The sequence below is a fragment of the Amblyomma mixtum genome, chromosome 1 (genome assembly GCF_055824585.1).
Source record: "Amblyomma mixtum isolate Tamu chromosome 1, ASM5582458v1, whole genome shotgun sequence".
Taxonomy (NCBI): Eukaryota; Metazoa; Arthropoda; class Arachnida; order Ixodida; family Ixodidae; genus Amblyomma; species Amblyomma mixtum.
This window is the reverse complement of record NC_143012.1, coordinates 183,836,885-183,858,502: the sequence shown is the minus strand read 5'-3', so window position 1 is coordinate 183,858,502 and position 21,618 is coordinate 183,836,885. Positions and strand designations below refer to the sequence as shown.

General features: G+C 43.4%; 1 long non-coding RNA gene across 1 annotated transcript; it reads left to right on the top strand.

The window, feature by feature from the left end:
- Positions 1 to 7,354: 7,354 nt before the first annotated feature.
- On the top strand, positions 7,355 to 14,948 carry LOC149370184 (uncharacterized). The gene is made up of 2 exons (XR_016291026.1): positions 7,355 to 7,508; positions 14,726 to 14,948. It is a non-coding gene; the product is annotated as an uncharacterized LOC149370184 (long non-coding RNA).
- Positions 14,949 to 21,618: the final 6,670 nt, after the last annotated feature.

Below are 21,618 nucleotides of genomic sequence, written 5' to 3'. Positions count from 1 at the left end.
AACATGCTCGCACAAGAAGTTCCTAGTTCATCTTTAAATCACTCTCTGCAATTCCTTTCTAACCACAGTAGAAGCTCCTAAGAACTGCGATCGCGATAAATGTAATCCTTCCTGCCACTGATACTACATATAGTGAATGCGTGATAACATGTGCAGTAGAGGAAGGTGAAAACGCTTCACTGACAATAGTTGCCTCTGACGTCAACAATGTACTAGGCGCACACTTTTCAATCTCATTTCACCACTCACGTGGTATTGCCCTCTCCGATTATTTCTTTACGTATCGTGGTTGGACTCAACTTCTTAGAGACTGAGCAGACCGGAGAACTACTCGCGTGGACGTACTCGCAGCTTTCACTTCCTGTCACCGCCACGCTGTCGTCTCGGGAACCGCCAGATAGATGATATCAGCGGAAACTTTACGGCTTCTCGCATTATACTTCTGTACTTTTAGCACTGCCGCGCAGTGCTTTTAGCGCATTTTTGTCTTTCGCATTTTGTTTTTGACACAGCCACTGCAACGGGGTAATATAACGGGTTCTTGAGCGCGCGTAAACCACAAACTATAGGGAGAAAATATAAAAGGAAGGCATTCTGCCGTCTGCCGCATTGTCCGAAGGGTACAGAGTCGATCACACTTGTCTATAGCACTCGAGCGGTGTGCTGCGGAGCAAATTAAGTTAAATCTTATCGCAGCTGCTTTTCTGGTGGTAAGATGCGGGTGCCTGTGTGGTGCACATGTCTATCAGGCTTCTCCCCAGCGCAAGCGTTATCAGTGAAAGTCAATGCCTACTCTATAATTTCGCATTATTTCCACCGGACGGCATCGCTCGAGCGCTCTAGACAGGAGTGATCGACTCTGTACAGTGAAACGTGAAATGAACCGCTATGCATTCCTTTCAGATTCTAAACTCATGATGGAGTGGGTGAATAAATGAGTCAAAATATAGATTTGGGCATCTTGGTTACTTATCATGAAATATTGAAGCAGTGGGATCAAACAGATCCGACGAAGAAACATATTAGGTCTAAGCTTACTGGCTTGGCGCATTACTCAGCGAATGTTGATTGTGATTAGCGGCCGATAAGTCTAGAGCGGCAGGCTCTTTTTGACATTTAACAGGTGACTGCTCGGTCGGGCAATGGCTCGTCGTCTATACGCTCACCAGTACACTCGGCCCAGTTCCCCTTGCGGTTTTCGATTCGATCCCGCTACTGGCACACTTCACTGACTCCAGGTCCCGCTTGCATGAAGCGAACGGTCTAGCTCCCTGTACTATCTTATTTGCAGGCTAAGTTAAGAAAAAAAAAGGCGCACAACTGGCTCACTGAGTCGGTGGACACCTCAGTAACGATGTTCGGTAGCGGAGGTGTCCTCCTACAAATTGAGGCAGTTAGGCGCCTTTTCTTCTCTTATACGTAGGAAGAAAGAAAATGCAACAAACGAGAATACAAGGCTGGTGACTCATTACACAAACGCCGTGAAATGCGGGCCTCTGGCTACCCTGGACGTTTTGACAAAGTTGACCACCAACTTGCCGGCTCTGCGCTACATCAAACTGCAGTTACCCATAGGAAAGCTGTGAACCCAAATGTCCCAGGTGTTGGTGTGACTCTGTCACGTATATTACATCACTACGACCCGTAGACTGCGCACGTGCCCACCTGCAAACACACTCAGAGGTGAACTGGTGCACCCAAAATAGTACTCTGGAAGGGAAAGTTTCTGGGCCTCGTATTCGCAATCCTATATGCATATTGAACTTCTGTGCACATCAGCGAGTCAAGGGAGTTTTAGCGAAGATCTCAGGAGCACGAAAATCGCATGAGGAATAGGCGAGCGACTTCAAATGCGCTTGCGAAGGAAGTGGTACCTTCCAGCCACAACATCGACCTGGCACAGGCACAGTTATATCAGTCATTTTCTTTGATTAATTTTTACATATTTTATTATTTGAAGTATCTGTATTGATGTGATCACATGTAATCCACGATTTACGGGTACGTTGAGAGCACTTTGCAGTGTGTATGCGAAAACTTCCTTTATAGAAGCGTTTACCGATGTCTAAAAAAAAATCTCCCAGGCTTTGTTAGGGTTTGTTTCGCGAAGCGTACTAGTCAAATCGACGCTTTATAAAGTGTGTCTAAGTTTAGGGATATTGTCACAGTTAATAACATGAAACAGTGTTTTATATTATTAAGCTTATTTCTTTTGTTTTTGTAGAGAAATACGTGCAAGTGGTCTCTGATGACACAAACGCATGATGCTTGCTCTACGATAGTCAGTTTCAAAAACGTCAGTTGCAATAGGCATCAAGTAACGACGAGCAAGAAGATGTAATGCAGAATGGTGAAATAAATACACTCGAGAGTCTGTTCACTACCAACAAATAGTCCCAGAATATTAGACTAATACATTTACTTTTATGTTACAATAAAACAGCACTTTCATTCTTGTCATTGGCTTAGGAATGAATGATTCAATAAAAAGAAGAAAATTGGCAATAAAGCTCTTAGGGGAGCGATAACAGACAACAAAAGGTGAAGGAGACACTTAAACTCCGCCTTAAGGGTATGGCCCGATATCGTGCATGGTTTAATGCTAACATGTGTAGAATTGGTCATTCTCCACTTGACATTCATAAATCCCTGGGATTCCTCATACTACTCCGGGAGCAATGGTACACCGGTTATGCGATGCGGCACTGCCCTACGATGACAGGTGCTGCCATCTATTCATGTTGCGAACCAGGCTGCGATCCAGGTTGGTCTTCTTGGGCAACCTCTCGCGACTAATCAATAATCCAAATGCCACTTGCAACGGTGCCCAATTTGGTCACAATTCGTTGGGCAGGTTGGGATGACGCCAAAAGGTTACGTAGCTAGCGTGGCACGCCTGTTGCTTCACTGGACATTTTTGGCGGATTTTTCTGTCACGGTGAACGACTTCCGATTTTCTGTGACACAAGCTACTTAACTCTATGAGGTTAAGCAGTTCGCAGACTGAAGTGGACAAACTTTCATCTTCAAAAATAGATGTCGTGAATATGGGTGGTACGTCTTTTCAAATATATTCACGCCACCACTGCGCCCAAAGACCAGTTTAAAACGAGTGTTTAATAGCTAAAACAGGAATATCTACTTCACTGGTGCACCACGTTTATTTAAGGGATGGTGATGGCATCAAAGGACGCCCTGCGGCCTTTAAAAAAGCTAATGATTGTGAGCCCTTGTTTCCGATTGAAAGAGCTTTTAATGTATTTCAAGAACTTTGAAACTTCTGAGCCGATATGGCTTCTAAACTCACCTGGTAATCCTATGAAATAGCCAAATAAGGTTCAGCGCTAGTCATGCGATAAAAATATAACTTTAGTTCAGCTGATCAAGGCGACATGCTTTTGGTATGTGAATTGCTGACATACCCCTAGACTTTTTTAGCAATATTTTTGTCGTTCCCGTGCCACACAAACTTTGATTATGCGCCTTCGCCTATTCCTGCTCGTCTGTCAAGAGTTCTTGTTTTTTTTTTAGTCAGCCTTTCGAGCAGATGCGCTTCCCTTCAAGCCGCGTTCACTTTCTTACGATTCGCCCACCAGATGTCCCGCATGCTTCGCTAGGCGAATCTGTAGACGACGCATGAATCTTTTCCCTTCTTATTGGAAGACGATGAAATACATCTACATTGTGATCACTCTGCTGTGGAAGTTGAATTTTTGTGTTAATGTTCCTTTCGGCAAAAATCTACATTTTATATTTTCAGAATTCTAAGAAATTTTATGTTTCTTGTCCGGTGTCACCATTATCCTTCGTCGATGAGGCTTTGGAGTGATTCAGCATTTTTCTCTTTGACCAAAACTTTTCAATTATAATTTCAATCGTGCAGCACTGAATTAAGCAAAATAACTGGTCGGGCATGAAGTGTAGAGCATCCCGCGGTGCCATCGACCGTTTCTTGCATCGGGTAAAACCTTTAAGGAACAACTGGGACACATGTGCTCTTAGATCTAAAACTGATGCACCGAAAGAAGTACACCGTGCGCATACTTATAGCTTCAGCATTGGGCTCTCTTAGGTACATATTCGCAGATTAGGTTATCGTCGGAAGAAATGGCTCCGACTCCCCGCCAGAGGAGGCGGTTTTGCAGCCGGAGTGTAGTAGGTTTCGCTTGGTAAACTACGCGTCATTTCTCTATTTTTTTTCGTGCTGCCAACCAAACAATCACAGGCATAGCTTTGTTAGGTCATATATTTACCGAGAAAGCAGAAGCAACCGTGGTGTCAGCTTGTATGCTAACTTAGTTGGAGAAAAACTTTTTTGGGGCATGTGTCCCAATCTATCTTGACAGAACTTCGCATGCTCTTAATTTTTTCACGTGAGAGTAGCTAGTGCCCTTTCATCTGCAGAAATGTGATGTAAAAACCTAACTGACTTTTGCGTTCGCTCGGTGTGTGTCTTTAAGCTAACCTAATTCCTTTTTCTGAGCGCTGCTTTTTCCCTCAGAGCGAAATGGCCACAAAACAGCATAAATTTACAGTGCCTGAGTGTCTGAATGAGATTTCTAGATAAATTGGCAGTTGCAGTGTCGGCCTGGGCGGAAGTAGTAGATGAGTCGAGGCTCACCATGACAAGGCAAATCGCCCTTTATATAGGTGAGGTGCATGTATACACGGGAGTAACCACGTTATATCTACAAACCACTAACAAGGACACACTAAACATATGCAAACCCAAATCCAATACAACAAACATAAACCGAAGACCATACTCGGGACACAACATACTGCCTCCCTTCGAGAGAAAGCAAACATTTAGAGAATAATTTTAAATGTGTAAGGCGGAGGTTTATTTCAAGGAACTGGGACGACGGGAGCAGCGGCGAAAACTGTCCGAGGTCATCCAGGTCGAGCACCGACACACACGGCGATAGCGATGCTACTGAAGTGCATGTTCATCTTCGTCTTTGTCGCGCATGTTCGTCTTGTTTTCAACCGCCCCCGGTGGGAAGAGGAGCCATCCTGGCGACTTACGGCGACGGTAAGATGGGGGAGTTGTAGTTAGGCTTGAGGCGCTGTACATGAACTGTCTCGCGGCCGCGGCGATGGAGATCGGTAGACGGCGTGATAGGTTCAACAATGTAATTAACAGGAGAGGTGCACTCCACGGCGCGTACTCTCTTACAAGAAGAGTAAAAAGTAGTAAAGAGGTAGTTAGTGCAGTAGTTACTAACTCTGACTTCATTTTACTACTTTTTGTCAGCTATTTACCACCCTCTTCAAGGTATAGAGAGTAAAAGTAGCCTTTGGTACCTTTTTACTAACTGTGGGCATGGAACAGCAGCAGCAATGCAGCAACGACCAATGTTCTTCTGTTTCTTGGTGCAGATGCTATCTTGGAGCGGCCTTAATCATGACTCGAGCGACCGACAGCACGTTCCCTGCCTGACATCGACTGAGCGCCCCGTATCGCCTCTTCGGCTGCCTGTACAGTTCAAGTATGGTGGCTGTAGGGCATAGTGTGACGGCCGGGGTGGGAAAGGCTGCTCAGATTAGCGATGAAGGCGCCAGGTGGCGCCACAGGACGCTGGTGTGCTTTGCGGCGGTAGATTTGGCGCCGATGCAGGCGCAGGATGAAGACAGTGCTACGCTTTTATTTGCCCACTTTGCTTTCGGTACGCTAAACCATGTGTTTTGTAAATTCTGCATGTACTATCGCGCTCAATATGAGCTTAAGCGCAAGAGATTTAGCAGGAGCTCATTTCTTGAAGCAGCGCGAGCACAGTGGTGCTTGAAATAGATGCCAGTATATGTCCTTCCAACGAAAAAAGTGCACTGAATCTTTGAGCTAATTGGATGTTCTGTGTAATGTTGCATTGATTTACTATAAAGCGAAAATCTCGGTTGGTTTACATCGGGCGCGTTGTAAGCCATATTGAGCGCGACTGTACATTCATAGTCCTGTCTTGACTTACGAAGTTTGGAATGTCCGCAGGCATTACATACTCTTTACAGTGTACTTTCTCAGCAGACGGAAGCAAGGAGTATTACCAGTATTACGCATTCTCGACAAGCAACTAAGTGGGTGGCACCGCGTGTTGCGTGTTTTTCAAATCGAGTAAGAAATGTGGAGCATAACAAATAAGGAAAGCTCAGCACAGCAGAACAATGAACAGGACAAGCTGCAAATTTTATTTCAAGGAACAACATGGAAAAACTACACCAGCCTATTTAACTCTCCTGAGCTTCAGGTGCTTCTGGCGCTCCCTTTGCAGCGCTTTGTCTTTGTTCAATGACTGTGAAAAAATGCAGCCTTGTGATCACAAAGAATTGAATGATTTTTGCTGTCAGCTCTTTGCAATGCGCCTCACAACCAACTTGCTCAAGGTGTACACTGCTCAGAAATTGCATAAAATCATGAATGCTGAAAGTGTAAAGCTGCTGCGTAGAGAAGAAGAGTACTGTGAAAGCTTCCTCTAGCACAGAAACAAGTTGGGCGAGCTCACTGCCTAGGTACAAAAGGCCTCTGTCACAGCGCTGAGTGACAGTGAACTATTGATATCTTGCTCAGCCACGTCTTTGCTCATTGTCAAGGTTGAGGCAGGTTGTTCGAATTTCCTGGCCACGTATCCAGTATGTAATATATGAGGCGGCTGTCACTCACTTCAGCAACATAGCTGCTGTGGTTGCTACTTAGACAAGACTTAATCAAGCTGCCAGCGCCATCAATATTGCCAACTTCTAGCATGTCCTCTATAATTTCGCACATGTCAATAGTGCAATCACGCTCAGGTCCTGGTGACTCAAGTAGCGCATTAACAAGTTCTCCTGAGCAGTTTCCGAACTTAGGTGGGCGCGCAAGCTTATAAAAGCTCAGGCAATTTATTGTTAACAGAAACTGGCCAGGGCTGGCATGATCATTAGTACCACAATATTGTCGGATGATGCCGAACAAATTTTGCCGAACTCCGGTACAAAGCACGTTCGTGCTTTTGACGCTATAGCGAGCTTTTTCGGTACACTACATCACTCTGTGATCACGCACGAAATTCCAGCACCACAGAAACGCGAAAAGATCACACACGGAGCAAAACACGCAACCCACATAGAAACGAAAGCAAGTGAATACAGCTGCGCCTGGCTTGGCAGTGCGTCGTCTGCGTCGTGCCGTGACACACCAGCCGCACTGCAGGGCCCCTAGCGGCTCCGCGATATTTTCATCGCGTTTCGCGCTCTCCCAAGCAAGGCGCGCCTACGCCCGCCCGTCACACTTCCCCCTACAGCCACCATAGTTCAAGCCCGACTCGCTACGAATGAGCGAATGTTGCCCGACACCACCGAAAGAAGCCATCGCCTTCAAGTGGTCTGCACCTTTGGCCGCGCAAGCCCCATCGTCACAGTCATCAAGCGTATCGCACCCATTTAAGCCCTGGCAATCACCGAGCGTCTTCAGTGGGCATGGAACAGCAGCAGCAATGCAGCAACGACCAATGTTCTTCTGTTTCTTGGTGCAGGTCAGTTCATGTCCTTCTTTGCACTGTAAACGCACAAGTAATGCCAACCTGCTGCTTGTACCATGCCCAAACGTATTCATGTGCATTGTCTGCGAATGTGTATATGTGCTGAAATTATTGCTCTTAGGTGGCGACATTGAACAGAACCCAGGGCCCCCTAAAAAAGATCCTAGCCAGTCCAATGATAAGACGTAGTCACTCTGTTAAAATCTTTAAACAAAAAATTGACAAGAACCATGGCGAAATACTCTCCCAGCTCAATGAACTTCGGATAACGCAAACAAAGCTTGAGCGTCAGATGGCCAGTATGAACGATAGGCTTGTTGCCGTCGAAGAAAAAGTAGCTGCCTCGCAAGCCCCCAGCGCCTTTGACATTACCCAGGAAGTGTCTGAGGCTGTACAGAATGAAGCAGAGGCGTTTCATAAACGACTCGACGACCTCGAAGACAGGTCACGACACGATAACCTACTTTTTCACGGCCTCCCTGAGACGCAAAACGAAACATGGGATGAATCTGAAAAGCTCGTGCGTGAAAAGCTTCTTTCTGAAATGGACCTTGAGCTACCCAGCGAGGCCATAGCACGCGTGCATCGGCTGGGTAAATTTTCGAATGACAAATGCCGTCCTGTCATAGTCAAGTTTACGAATTTTAAGATCCGAGAAGCCCTGTTTACTGACCGAAGCAAAATGAAAAATGCTGGGATAAAGGTTACGGAAGATTTCTGCTTGTCAACTCGCAACGCACGTAAAAAACTTTTTGACTTTGGACAACCAAGTGGAGAGAAGTACGCTATTCGTCAAAACAAATTGTTCATAAAGAATAAGTGTTACATCTACATTTCGGCATCATATAGCATCTGTGAATATCATATCAATAACCAAGCATCCCCACGGAGCCCTGATAGTAGTGCCTTGCCTGCAGATCTTTCTACCGCGTAGCTGCCTGCTCGTGGTCATGAGCTTCCAAATGACATATGTGTTTTGTTCTCTAATATTCGTAGTGTTGTTAACAAGCGTGATGATCTGTGTACTCTCATCGACACGTGCGATGCAGACAGTCTGGTCCTCACCGATACCTGGCTGAATTCAAAGATTTCTAATGATGAAATACTAAACTGCGAAAAGGATTTCATTACTTATCGATGTGACCGTGGAGACAGAATAGGAGGCGGTGTTCTGATAGAAGTCGCTGATCATCTGCATTCTTCACACGTGCAACTTGTTTCTTCACTAGAAATTGTTTGCGCCTCTATACGCATTAATCATCGAGACGTAATCTTCTGCGCATGCTAGCGCCCTCCAAATGCTCCACCATCTTTTTGTAGTGAACTTCATGATGTGCTCAATCGCATTTTAGTTAGGTTTCCTTCTTCGCCAATATTTTTACTTGGCGATTTCAACATGCCAAAAACAATTTGATCTGGCTCGTTCCCTTCCACTCTGGATTCGTCACCTGACACGATTGGCTTCATAAATATGTGCACTGACTTCAATTTTTCTCAGCTGATTACCCAGCCAACCCGTACCACCACTACTAGCGCTAACATTCTTATTTATTTATTACCTCAAAGGCCCCGGTTGTGGGGCATTACTTGAGGGATGGGCGGATTACATGCAGATTATATAAAGATTACAGAGTACATAAAGATCAGGATACATAAAGATTACAGGATACATAAAGATTACAAAATACATAAAGATGACTGATTACATAAGGATGGCCTCAATCTTTTTCTTGAAGTCGATGCAGTTGACGATGAGTACGGCTTCCGGCGGGAGATCGTTCCAGTCGCGAGATGATATGACAAAAAAAGAACGGAAATGAGATGTAGTTCTTGCAGCGGGTGGATATACGGTCTTGATGTGGTTGTTGCGGCTAGAAGGACGATGAGCTGTTGATGTGATAGATGATCCTAAAGGTGAATGATAGAACTTGTGGAATAGGCATAGTCGAGATATTTTTCTTCGAGTTTCAAGGTTAGGCAAGGATGCTCTGGATTTTAAAGAAGACACGCTAGTATAGTAAGAGTAGTCACAATAAATAAAATGGATAGCGCGGTTTTGAACTTTTTCAAGGATTATAGAAAGGTTAGATTGATGAGGATTCTTTACTGCTGATGCGAATTCTAGTTTAGGTCGGACGAATGTTTCATAAGCTAATAATTTGATAGAAGGGGTAGTAAAACGAAGATTTCGACGTAGGAAGCCAAAGGTGCGGTTAGCGTCGTTAGCGTTGTTCGTGATATGCGAAGACCATGTTAGGGTATGAGTTAACGTGATGCCAAGATACCTACAGGAAAGAGCAGATGATACTTCAGAACCGAAAAGAACATATTTTGAGGGAATATGGGATTGCCTGCGATGAAAAGAAATCATGCATGTTTTAGTAATATTAAGGGACATTACCCAATGCTTGCATCAAGTTTCGATTTGGGTTAGATCAGTTTGGAGGGTGTCAGAGTCAGTTCTGCTGGTGATAGGGCGGTAGATTACACAATCGTCGGCAAATAATCGGATGTTCGAGGTGACGTTAGAGGGAAGATCGTTAATGTAGATTAGAAAAAGCAAGGGTCCAAGCACTGCGCCTTGTGGTACACCTGAAGTAACGGGGGAAAGAGGTGACGATGATTTGTTAGCGTAGAGAAATTGCTCTCTGTTGGTCAAAAAATTTTGTAGCCATTTTAACACCAAGTGGCTAAGGTTAAGATGTGAAAGTTTTAGTAGTAATCTTTTGTGAGGTACCTTATCAAAAGCTTTTTCAAAGTCAAGGAAGAGCGTGTCAACGGGAATGTTTAAGTCAAGATGAGAGCTAAGATCATTAATAAAAAGGCTAGTTGGGTGTCACAGGAAAGACCTTTTAGGAAGCCGTGTTGGTTAGGATGAAAAAACTTGACTGAAACTAAAAATTTAACAATGTGAGAATAAATAACATGTTCCATTAGTTTTGAACAGATGCTCGTAAGAGAAATAGGGCGGTAGTTTTTATATGAAAACGATGAGCCTTTCTTGGGGACTGGAACGATCTTACCGATTTTCCAGTCTTACGGAAGCACGCCTGATGATAATGACTGTTGAAAAAGATGGCACAAAATGACACTAACCACGTTTTTAGTATTTTCTTGATCTTGTTCTAACTACGCTTCCTGAGCTAGTTCATTCATTGGCATTTCGACCAGGCCTCAGTGACCACTCCTTCATCCAGTTTGACCTTAAAGATACTAACACACGTGTGCGACCCAATCCCAAATATATCAGAGATTATTCAAAGGAAAATTTTCCGTCGATTAACGCAGAACTCGAAATCTTCTTAGGTGAGTGCATGCCAAACTTTTATAACCGTACTGTGGAAACGAACTGCCGCGTTTTTAAAGAAAAAGTTCATTTTCTCGTCCAAAAACACATACCTTTACGCGTCATATCAGGCAAGCAACGTTCCCCGTGGGTCACTGCCGCATTAAAACGCCTTTTAAGTAAATAAAAACGAGTTTATCGTAGAGCGAAAACCATCGGTTGCCCTGATCACTGGGATGTGTATCGTGCCATAACATCCGAGTATCGAAAAGCCTTAAGAAACGCCAAGCAGGTTTTTTTCCAGAGTACGCTTCCGTTTTTGTTGATTGATAATGCCAAAAAATTTTGGAACATCATTTCTGGTCCCAAGCATAAAGCAGTAGCTCTGAACGATAGAAGCGGCGCAGCCATTCCTTCATCAGAGTGCCCTCAAGTGCTAAACGACGCCTTCTCCAATACTTTTTTACAGCAATCATCTGTTTATCTGCCCTCTTTCAGCCTGTGCAGAATCCATTAATGGACCCAATTGTGTTTGACAGTCTTGGTATAGAAAGTCTAATTAATAATCTCAAAATTTCTTCGTCTTCGGGAATCGACGACATAAACTCTAAATTTTTAAAGAATACTAGTGTTTATTCTTCCATTTACTTGTGTGCACTGTTTTCGCAATCTTTGAATTCAGGACAGCTACCCGGGGACTGGAAGGTGGGTAAGGTGGTACCAATATTCAAGTCTGGTGATGCTCATTGTGCTCTTAATTACAGACACATCATTAACGAGTCTCCCGTGTAAACTGTTTGAACATGTCATTTATTCTAATCTGGTTAGATTTCTAGAAAATCATTCGTTTTTTTTTCCTCATCAGCATGGCTTTCGTCAATCATTTTCTTGTGAAACGCAACTCATTTTCTTCACCCATGATTTATTTGAAACATTAGACAAGGGATTTTTCATTGACTGTGTATTTTTAGATTTTCAGAAAGCATTTGATCTTGTTAATCACCAACTGCTTTGTTTTAAGCTCAGTAAACTAAACATCGACCCAAACAGCCTTTCATGGATCGAGTTTTTTGCGTAACAGAAGTGAATTCGTCACTGCAAATAACGCTGATTCCTCACCATGCTCTGTTACCTCCGGCGTGCCTCAAGGTTCCGTGCTCGAGCCGCTATTGTTTCTAATATACATTAACGATCTACCAATTTTTATTAACTCAACAATCAGGCTTTTCGCAGATATTGCGTTATTTATCGAGTAATCAAATCCGCTTCAGACTCATCCTTACTTCAAAGTGACCTAAATAAGGTATCTAGTTGGTGTAATATTTGGCTCATGAGACTGAATACTAACAAGTGTAAGGTCATGCGTATTTCACACCGGTCTGCTAACGAAAATCTTATTCCCTAAAACATTTCAGGTTCTCTCCTTGAGCAAGTTACCACTTATAAATATTTAGGTGTTCATATCACTGCTAACCTCTCATGGCAGGCACATGTTGACTGTATTGTTAACAATGCTAACCGCATGCTTGGCTCCTTGCGTCGTAATTTTTCCATGGCTCCATCTTCTTTAAAACTGCTACTCTATAAAACCTTAGTTACATCGAAATTAGAATATGCGTGCTCTTTGTGGGACCCGGGACTTGAAACTTTTACTAATCAGTTAGAGTCAGTACAGAATCGTAGCGCCCGATTTATTTTGTCCAACTTTTCCCGCACTGCTAGTGTAACTGCAATGAAAAATACTTTGAACCTTCCTAGCCTTTCCCTTCGTAGAAACCTCGCGCGAATACTAACTTTTCACAAGATTTACTACCACAATCATCAGCTAAAACAGGATCTTCTATCTGAGCCATCGTTCATATCACCTCGCACGGATCATCGCCACAAGGTACGCATTCCATACCGCCGAAGCAATGCATATTTTAACTCGTTTATACCCAATACGGCGAGCGATTGGAACCACCTGCCCACCTTGGTTGCCGACATTTCTGACACCCGTTTATTTAAAAATGCCGCGGAAAACTATGTGTTTGACTAGGCTGTTTTCTTACGTAATCTGATTTGTATTTTGTTCAAGCTTACGTTTTTTCATTCCTGGCTGTATTACATTACATTTTCCATTTACTTTTTGTTTTCATTTTGCTGCATTGTTTTTGCTGTTTTATCCACTCCCTTCTGTAACGCCCCACTGGGGCCCTGAAGGTATTGTAATAAATAAATAAATAAATATAGTCGCTATCAAGGCAGAAAGCTGGGCTAGTTGGTGTGTCAATATTTGTTGTTGTAAGTACCTGTTTGTTGTAGTAAATGTTCAGTTGATGTTTAGCGCTCGTCCGATCTCCTTCTCTATCTTTGTCCTAGTTTTACACGCTATAGCCTTTTAATTAACTATGGTCGCTAGTTACTACCTAGTTAGTAACCGTTCCTTTAATCCTAAGTTAAAGTCAAAGAATATAACTGACACTGACGGTCGTACCAATAAATTGGTTTTGTAATTAAACATTTCTGCAGCCGCATATGGCTAGGCATACTACGCTGTTTCTACAATCTAAACTTCATAATTAATGCTGGTATCTTAGCTCAATCGGTAGGAGCCACTAGCCCGTAAATGAGAGTCGGATTTACGGAGTATATAAGACGGAAAAAGATTTCCCTACCTGTGCACGCGCACTGCTCTAATGTGACTCTTTCTGATTTGTGCTTTACCTGCATTCTGAACCTTTGCGTGCGCACGCTAAGGTTTGTTGTCAGCACCTCGCATAATTTGTACATGTAATGCACGATACGCTTAAACCTAAGTTAGTGATTTACAGCCAGCACGCTCTGATAGCTCTGTCTGAATTCCGGAATTAGTCAGATTGACTATGAAGCTTCTCTTTTATTTTTCGAGTACGCCAAAATTTCACAAGCCACGCCAGCCCACCGTACGATGAATCTACCAACATATGCGTTTCTATTCATTTTCTTAGGAAATACTGATAGCTTCAACTTACTAACTGCGGGTAGCAGCTGTTACTAACTGAATGAGTTAGTAACTGTTACTAAAATTCCCGTTACTAACTGCAGTTACTAACAGGTGATTAAAGCCGCCGCGGTGGCTCAGCGGTTATGGTGCTCGGCTGCTGACCCAAAAGACGCGGGTTCGATCCCGGCCGCGGCGGCTAGAATTTCTTTGGAGGAGAAATTCTAGAGGCCCGTGTACTGTGCGATGTCAGTGCACGTTAAAGAACCCCAGGTGGTCGAAATTTCCGGAGCCCTCCACTACGGCGTCTCTCATAGCCTTAGTCGCTTTGGGACGTTAAACCCCATAAACCAAACCAACCTAACAGGTGATTAACATATGTGACAACCAGTTACTACCCCAAAGTTACTAAGTACTACAACCTTTTGTCGAAGAGTGTAGGGGTCGTGATACTTGACTTTTGATGGCAGTAAAGGTGTGGTTGACGGTATCCAGAGCCACACAAGGGAGCCAGGAGAGAAGGGCGGTGTGGTGTTATCGGTGTCGTGGCGGGATTTCTGGAGACACTGGTTGTCGGACGAGCGTTAGCGGGCGATTTGGCGGCAGACTTCTGCGTGTTGCGCGGCTTCAGAAATGGGGTATATTCGGACACGTGAGATTGGTAAGGAATAATGGTATCTGTTGCACCAGACGGATGATGGCCGTATAAAAGAGAAAAAAGAGAGGAGGCGGTAGTGGACTGCGTAGCGGTATAATACGCAACAAGGTTTAGTGGAAAGTATGTCAAAATTTATACACTCTGGCCTAAAAAAAGCAGCGTAAAAAGAACGCCTTGTCACATTCACATTAGATGCTTTGAAAGCAATAAATAAATTGATTATAAAGCAATTAAGAGCACTAATTCTTAGTAAACTGTAGAGAAGGTGAGCTAACACAATAATTGCCTTTTTTGTTAAATTTCAGTTTCCTGCAGTCTCTCGGGCACCAACTTTCTCCGTGTCGATCCAGCACAATCCAGAGGGTGGTTTCCGGCCCACAGCGTTCAGGGTCTGGCAAGCGATCGCAAACCGCGGTGTCGCGGTTTGAACCCTTGGTCAGAAACTTGCCGCAGGCCGAACTGTGTCGTATTTAAGGAGGCGGGCCTTGTTGCTTTTAACTACTGATAAAGAAGGCGGTTTTGTGGTCATGTTTAAAGGTGCTTCTCAGCGCAAAGCCACGGAGGCATTTAAAATTCTATGTTCAAGTGTCCCGCAACAGCTGGTTCTGTGTAACAATCTGAAGTTGAACCATGCGGCTAATGCCGTCCACATGAGCAAGAAAAATTGTCTAGATATCTTTTTTACCGCAAAGCTGGATGAGGATAATAACTATAATAATAATTTGTTTATTTCCATCAATGAGGTGGAGACTGCGGATAAAAGCTGCTTGACAACAAGCGACTTGACTGAAGCCCGCAGCCTCTCTACAAAGAAGGCAGCGATAGAACAACAAAAAATACTCGCAGAAAGCACAATATTCAAAATTAATGCACGCACACTTGATAGTTACAAGAGGTAAACATAACAAAAGGCAAGATAACACTTTTAGTTGTTATTGTAAGCAAGGATGATTAATGAAATGTTTGCGTAGGGTTCGTACAGAAATTGTATATAAATCTATACCTGATTTGTGGAATGAATTTAAAGGGGTTGGCAGTGTGTATGACACTTTTTACCTAGAATAATTTGCCCGCGCAGTGACCACCTTCCTCGGTTCTGTGTAACGGGTGGTGTAGGAATGTGTGTTTTTATCAAGATCTGATAATTCATGAAAAAACTTGAGATTTTCTTTAACCTCCCGTTTGAACACCAGACTTCACTTATAGTTATAAAGATTAAACGCGTGTATTATGCTTGCTTTCGAAAATAGCTCTGAAGTATGACAATTATACGGTATATTATAAAGTGCTAGAGCAGTTTTTTTTTCAGTATATGTATTCTTTCAAGATTTGTACGTGTCGTGGTACCCCATACCAATGCGCAATAAAACAAAGAAGAAAAAAAGAAAGTATTGTAAATAACAAGCTTTATATTGAAAGGTAATATAGCTTTGTGTCGCGCCGCCAAACCAACAACACGAGATAGCTTCCCTGAAAAAGATTCAATGTGCGCATCCCAAAGCATATTCTGTGTGAAGATAACTCCAAGTATTTTAACACTACTCTCTATTTCGGTTTTTTCGTTCTCGTAAAGAAGGGTGATGAGACTGCTGTTTATTTGCTTCGATTTCAGCCTGAAAATTACGGCTTTTGTCTTCTCTGTATTAATTTGTAGACTGTTTGCTGCGGACCATTTATGAAGAGGTCTTAGAGCAAGTTGGCTTTATTCTGAAGGCTACTAGGCTCAGGTGATGAGAAAAATATACTAGCGTCATCAGCGTATAAAATGTATTTTGCATCTCTGTATATAAGAACTAAGTCATTTATATAGACTATAAAAAGGAACGGGCCAAGAATACTGCCTTGAGGAACATCTGTGCTGATTTGTTTCAAATCTGAACGGCAGTTCTCTGTTTGTACGTATTGATGACGATGATCTAGGTACGATTTTATGAGATTTTGACTGTGTCCTCGAACGCAGTAAGTCTCAAGCTTTTCAAGTAATATGGAATGGTGGATGCAATCAAATGCTTTAGTGAAATCTATGTAAAGGCCGAGCACAAAATTCTTGTTGTCAAACTGCGAGAGAATAAATTCTTTTTCCTCATGTAGTGCTAATTCCGTCGATCGGCGTTTTCTAAATCACAAACTGGGCAGAGGAAATAAGATTATGCTTATCGAAAAAATTAGACATTTGCATATGTATTAGCTTCTCTAATCCCTTAGATAGCACTGGTAAAATGTAAATAGGCCTGTAATTTTTAATATCGTTTACGTCACATTTCTTAAACAGGACCGAAACTCTTGCAATATGCATCCTCCTCGGAAAGATAGCGTTCGCCAAAGACATTAAAAATACAAGTGAGATATGGAGAAAGAATATCAAGCACATATTTGATTAGCCGGACCTGCATGCCTTCTACGTCGCAACTTGAGCTATTTTTGAGTGAAACGAAAACTGACTGTACCTCAAGTTCCTTAAAAGGGCGAAAAAAAAGTGAAAATTGAGTTCTATAGGCAGTAATGTCGAAATGTCAGTCGATGCACAACTATTGAAGTAGCCCACAAAATAATCGTTACACGTATTTTCTAGAGCACTCCCCGATATTTCTTTGCCACAAAGAAGTAGCTTTTCTACTTTTCTACACGCGGAGATGACCTGTGACGATTCAAGAGGGTATTTAGGTTCCGCCATAAAATTTCAGGTTTATTCGAGCAGGAGCCGCGGATGACTGCCACTTGACGGTCATAGTTTCTGCAAAGGGAACGTGGCAGATACCAATCACCTTTATGCAGCAGAAACTTAAGTTGCTAAGCATTGACAAACCCTTTCACGATAACTGTCGCACCGGATTGGGTTTATGGTCGTTTAACGTCCCAAAGCGACTCAGGCTATGCGAGACGCCGCAGTGAAGGGCTCCGGAAATTTCGAACACCGGGGGAGCGGCGTAGCCATGAGGAGGGAGATGTTTCGGTGTCAGAACACCCCCTGAAGTTTTCTGAGCGTTGAATACCCCCCCCCCCCCCCCCCCTGTGACAATTTTACGGACAGGAAGGTGAACGGATGATTTTAAGTAATGTTCAGTTTGTAAAGAAACTCAAAGAAGTTTCATGCATTCCCGCGACCAAATTTTAATACCGCTCTTTTTTTCTCGCCGACAGTTTCGTGTTGAATTTCAAACAGTGGCCCTTATTTTTGTCTCTCAGTAATTATTCAGAATTCTTCTGTTGCATTTACTTTCTGTTGTTTATGCTGGAAAAGTCTGATTTAAGCACTCATTGCTCTATAATAGGAGGTGGAAGTTACCGAAGAAAGAGACACTCTTCTTCGCCATCCCACGATGCATGGCACTCCTTTTAATTGCAGGCACAGTTCACCCAATTAAACAGAGCTTTTCACGTCAGCCTACTTTTTATCCTTTGCATTGTCCTTATATGATCACAAACTATCGCGAAAAGAAAAAGTATTTTTTTAAGTGACTGTGCGGCCGAGTTCAGGTTGATATTAATAAGGTAGACGTTTTTACAAATACCACTTGTTCGCCAATGCTGACTTTAATGTACAGCAGTAGCTTCTCTTTTGTTTTACATTATGCGAAAAATATTGAACGTAGCCGCGATTTTTTGTCCCACTGTGTTGTTTTTGTGAGCATAAATGAAATTTATGAATCAACTCCTCAGATTCCTGAATGCACTAGTATAATTTGCAAATATTACGGTGAATTAAACACCTAGCACTTCGGCTTCATGAAAGCAGAAAAATGACTATGATATTTCTTGGGCGCAGGCTCCCTTCTTTTTTTTTTACCGGCGGCGTATAACATCCCCGAAAAATCTTTTAGGCTATGCCACTTACCTGGGGTTCTTTAACGTCCACTGACATATCGCAGAACACACGGGCCTCTAGAATTTCGCCTCCATCGAAATTCGACCGCCGCGGCCGGGATCGAACACGCGTCTTCCGGGTCAGCAGCCGAGTGCCATATCCACTGAACCACCGCGGCGGGTCACCAGTTTCGTGGGGCCCTCTGCTGACATCAAGGACATAACTAACACTATCCCTCAAACAGACTTAGTAAAGTGTTCAAGAATCCTTTGACCTATACGGAGCAGTTGCATTCCAAACGGCTCAGGCATTTCGGTGTAGAATATTGTCGCGTTTTTAACCTGCTAACTTTAGCACACCTTTGTTGTATTTGGAAATAGCTCGTTTCTGCAAAAAGAAAAAAATGCTGTCAGGATCGGGCCTTGTTTTCCGCCGGCGTTGAGTGGTTTATTTCTGCTCGAAGAAATCGAATTTTAGAAAATGAACCAGAGGGATCATGTGTGCGTAAAGTTCTTAGATTCGTTGACGGCTCCCTAGTTCTCTGTGATCGGTTGGTCTCTGATCGTTACGAAGCAGTGTCTAAGGTGATAGTTCAGTTGAGTCGAAGCCTCGGTCCGCTTTCAGTCACTACTGAGATTCCCCAGTACATCGTTACGTATTTTGGATCTCGGGATCTCATTCCTGGGTGACCACACTGGCTGGGCTTACGAGCCTAGGGCAAACAAGCCGCTTTCATCGTTTTCTTCAGCTCGCTCGAAGCTGGTGAAGGGAGCTATCGCTAACCTTTGCTTCTAAAGCGCCTTGATGAAATCCTTTGTACACAATGTCACGATTTCCCACGAAATAAGCCATTTGTCTGGCGCTGCATATTTAGAGCGTTTGTTCGTGTCTTTAGCCGATTACCTTAAGCACATGTAGAAACAGGCCTGTTGTGCCCCCGTCGAGAGTGTAACTCCCACAGAAAGGTTGTGCCTGTTCCCTATATACAATTTGTCGCACTCGTAAAAGAAAATAGGCAGTAGAGTTGGTGTTTAGGTTCTTTTCTCCGCACCTCAGAAGCTTCAGTACCTGTGTGAGCTTGTCACCCGAGATTGGCAAGGCAACGAAGGTTCCACAATTAACCATGAGAATCGCTTCGCGAACTCCACAGAAGGCATAGTGTGCTCGATCCCCTGGAAATGTGGCTATGTTTACATCGGCCAAACTGGCAGGTGTGCTAACAAGGGGTTAAAACAGCACCGTAAGGTTGTGAAAAAGCTGTCAGAATGCATTTGATTATTCACTGTCGCGATTGCTTGCCGCATCCTGAACGCTGTGAGCCGGAATACGCGCTCTGCATTGGGCTAGACAGACACCAACAGATGTTGCAGCACGAAATATGCGAGGTCGCTTAGATTTCAAAAACCGCAATCATTGTGTTAGCACATGTTCCGTGTCGTTCAATAAGAGTTCGTGCTCTTAAATGCTTGATAATCGGTTTTTGTTCCGTTTTGAACACATCCAATATGGATGTGACAACTCGTCCTTTGTTCATTGCTTTTTTAGGCTGCAATGTAAATGTTTTGACATGCTTTCCAGTAAACCTCGTTGAAAGCCAGAGCTCGTGCCGTCGTATTCCATCCTCGTCCTTGTCTTTTGTGCGTTGTTTTCTGATCATATATTGACCTCCTTTCCCAATTATAGTCCATGGTAGAGAGAGGGTGTGGTAGATGGTCCTTGGCGATCACAAAATGTACAAGGAAGGGGAACCCAGACGAAGACAAGTCCTCTTGTCGAAACGTTGGCTCAAGCAACCTGAGGTTTTCCCCCAGACGAAGACAAGTCCTCTTGTCGAAACGTTGGCTCAAGCAACCTGAGGTTTTCCCCCAGACGAAGACAAGTCCTCTTGTCGAAACGTTGGCTCAAGCAACCTGAGGTTTTCCCCCAAACGAAGACAAGTCCTCTTGTCGAAACGTTGGCTCAAGCAACCTGAGGTTTTCCCCCAGACGAAGACAAGTCCTCTTGTCGAAACGTTGGCTCAAGCAACCTGAGGTTTTCCCGTCCCTTGTTCATTTTGTGATTTCCCAATTATAGTAATGTACGGAGAAATTTTAACCACATGCAGCCTCACATGCTCGGACTATGTCATGAAACCTGTTGCTGACACCCCAAAGGCACTCGGGTTTACCAGGAGATACCTTGGTCTGTATGGTCTTTGCATGCGCAGTTTATGCACAAAAGTTAACTTGATTCCGAAATCAAGTATTCTTTACCTCTTTCAAATTTGCACCAAACCTACCATATATCTATGGTCTAGAACCCTTTCTGGTGAACATCCCTGCCTTCCCGCTCTCTGTATCTCTTCCTCCCTGCTGTCAGCTCCAATCCCACATCTCACTTGACCAGCAGGCATTTGCGCATAAAAGGGTAATTGCTCATTTAGGCCTATTTTATATACTATACAATGTTTTCCTTAACTGTGTTAACTTTTGCTGCCCCACCTTGGAGCAGGACGCAACCAGTACTAATTGAAGAAATTTTTCCTGTAGCCATTGCAGAATAAATTGGCTACCACACCACATTTCAAATACATATGGTCACTGAAAATTCAGGATATAAATAATATCACTTGGAATTTTAGCACTGGTTCACTCTAGCTTTCGTTGGGTCCTGCTGCTTTTTTTTGGCACTAATGCATCAATCGCTTCTATGCTACTTTTTGTTTTGAGTGATGGTCTTCGGTGTCCTTGCTTCACTTCGGCTGCCGCCTTTAAGATGTTATATCTATGTTGTCCCTCTTATTAGTACGCCAATACAGTCCTACACAAGACAATAAAAAATCTTGGCGCTCTGTATTTTGCTCTTTATGGTACACATGAGGTTTATTTGGAGGGATATAGGAGAGGTCTTTGTCCAGTAGTGGTGGCAGTTATGCTGCTCGCAATAAAGTAAGCTCGCTCGCAATAAAGTAAGAACTGAGATTATTTTTCTCTTCAAGTGTGAATAGTTTCAGTGGTTCTCGATTTAGGTTCACGTTATTCCTGTGCTCGGAAAGCACTACTTACTTTTTCACACTCTAATACAGGCAAGGAAAAGAACTTGGGGATCCTAATGTTTCTACTTGAATCTTTCCTGCGGTGTGCATCGCCAGGATTTTCCAAGCTCTTATCCACCGGAAGTCCAGCCGGCCAAATCTTTAGCTGGCGTGCGCGACGGCCGTGTTTTCCGTGCTGCTACAGCTTGTGACGAAGCAAACTTACGAAAATATGAAATTCAAACACAGGGTCACTAAGCCCGTGCGTAATACTCAATTTACGCATGTTAGCTACGTAGCAAAGCTCAGGAGCGCAGAAAAAGCGGCCGTCACGCACGCCAACTAAAGATTTGGCCGAGTGTACCTCAAAAAGGCTGTTT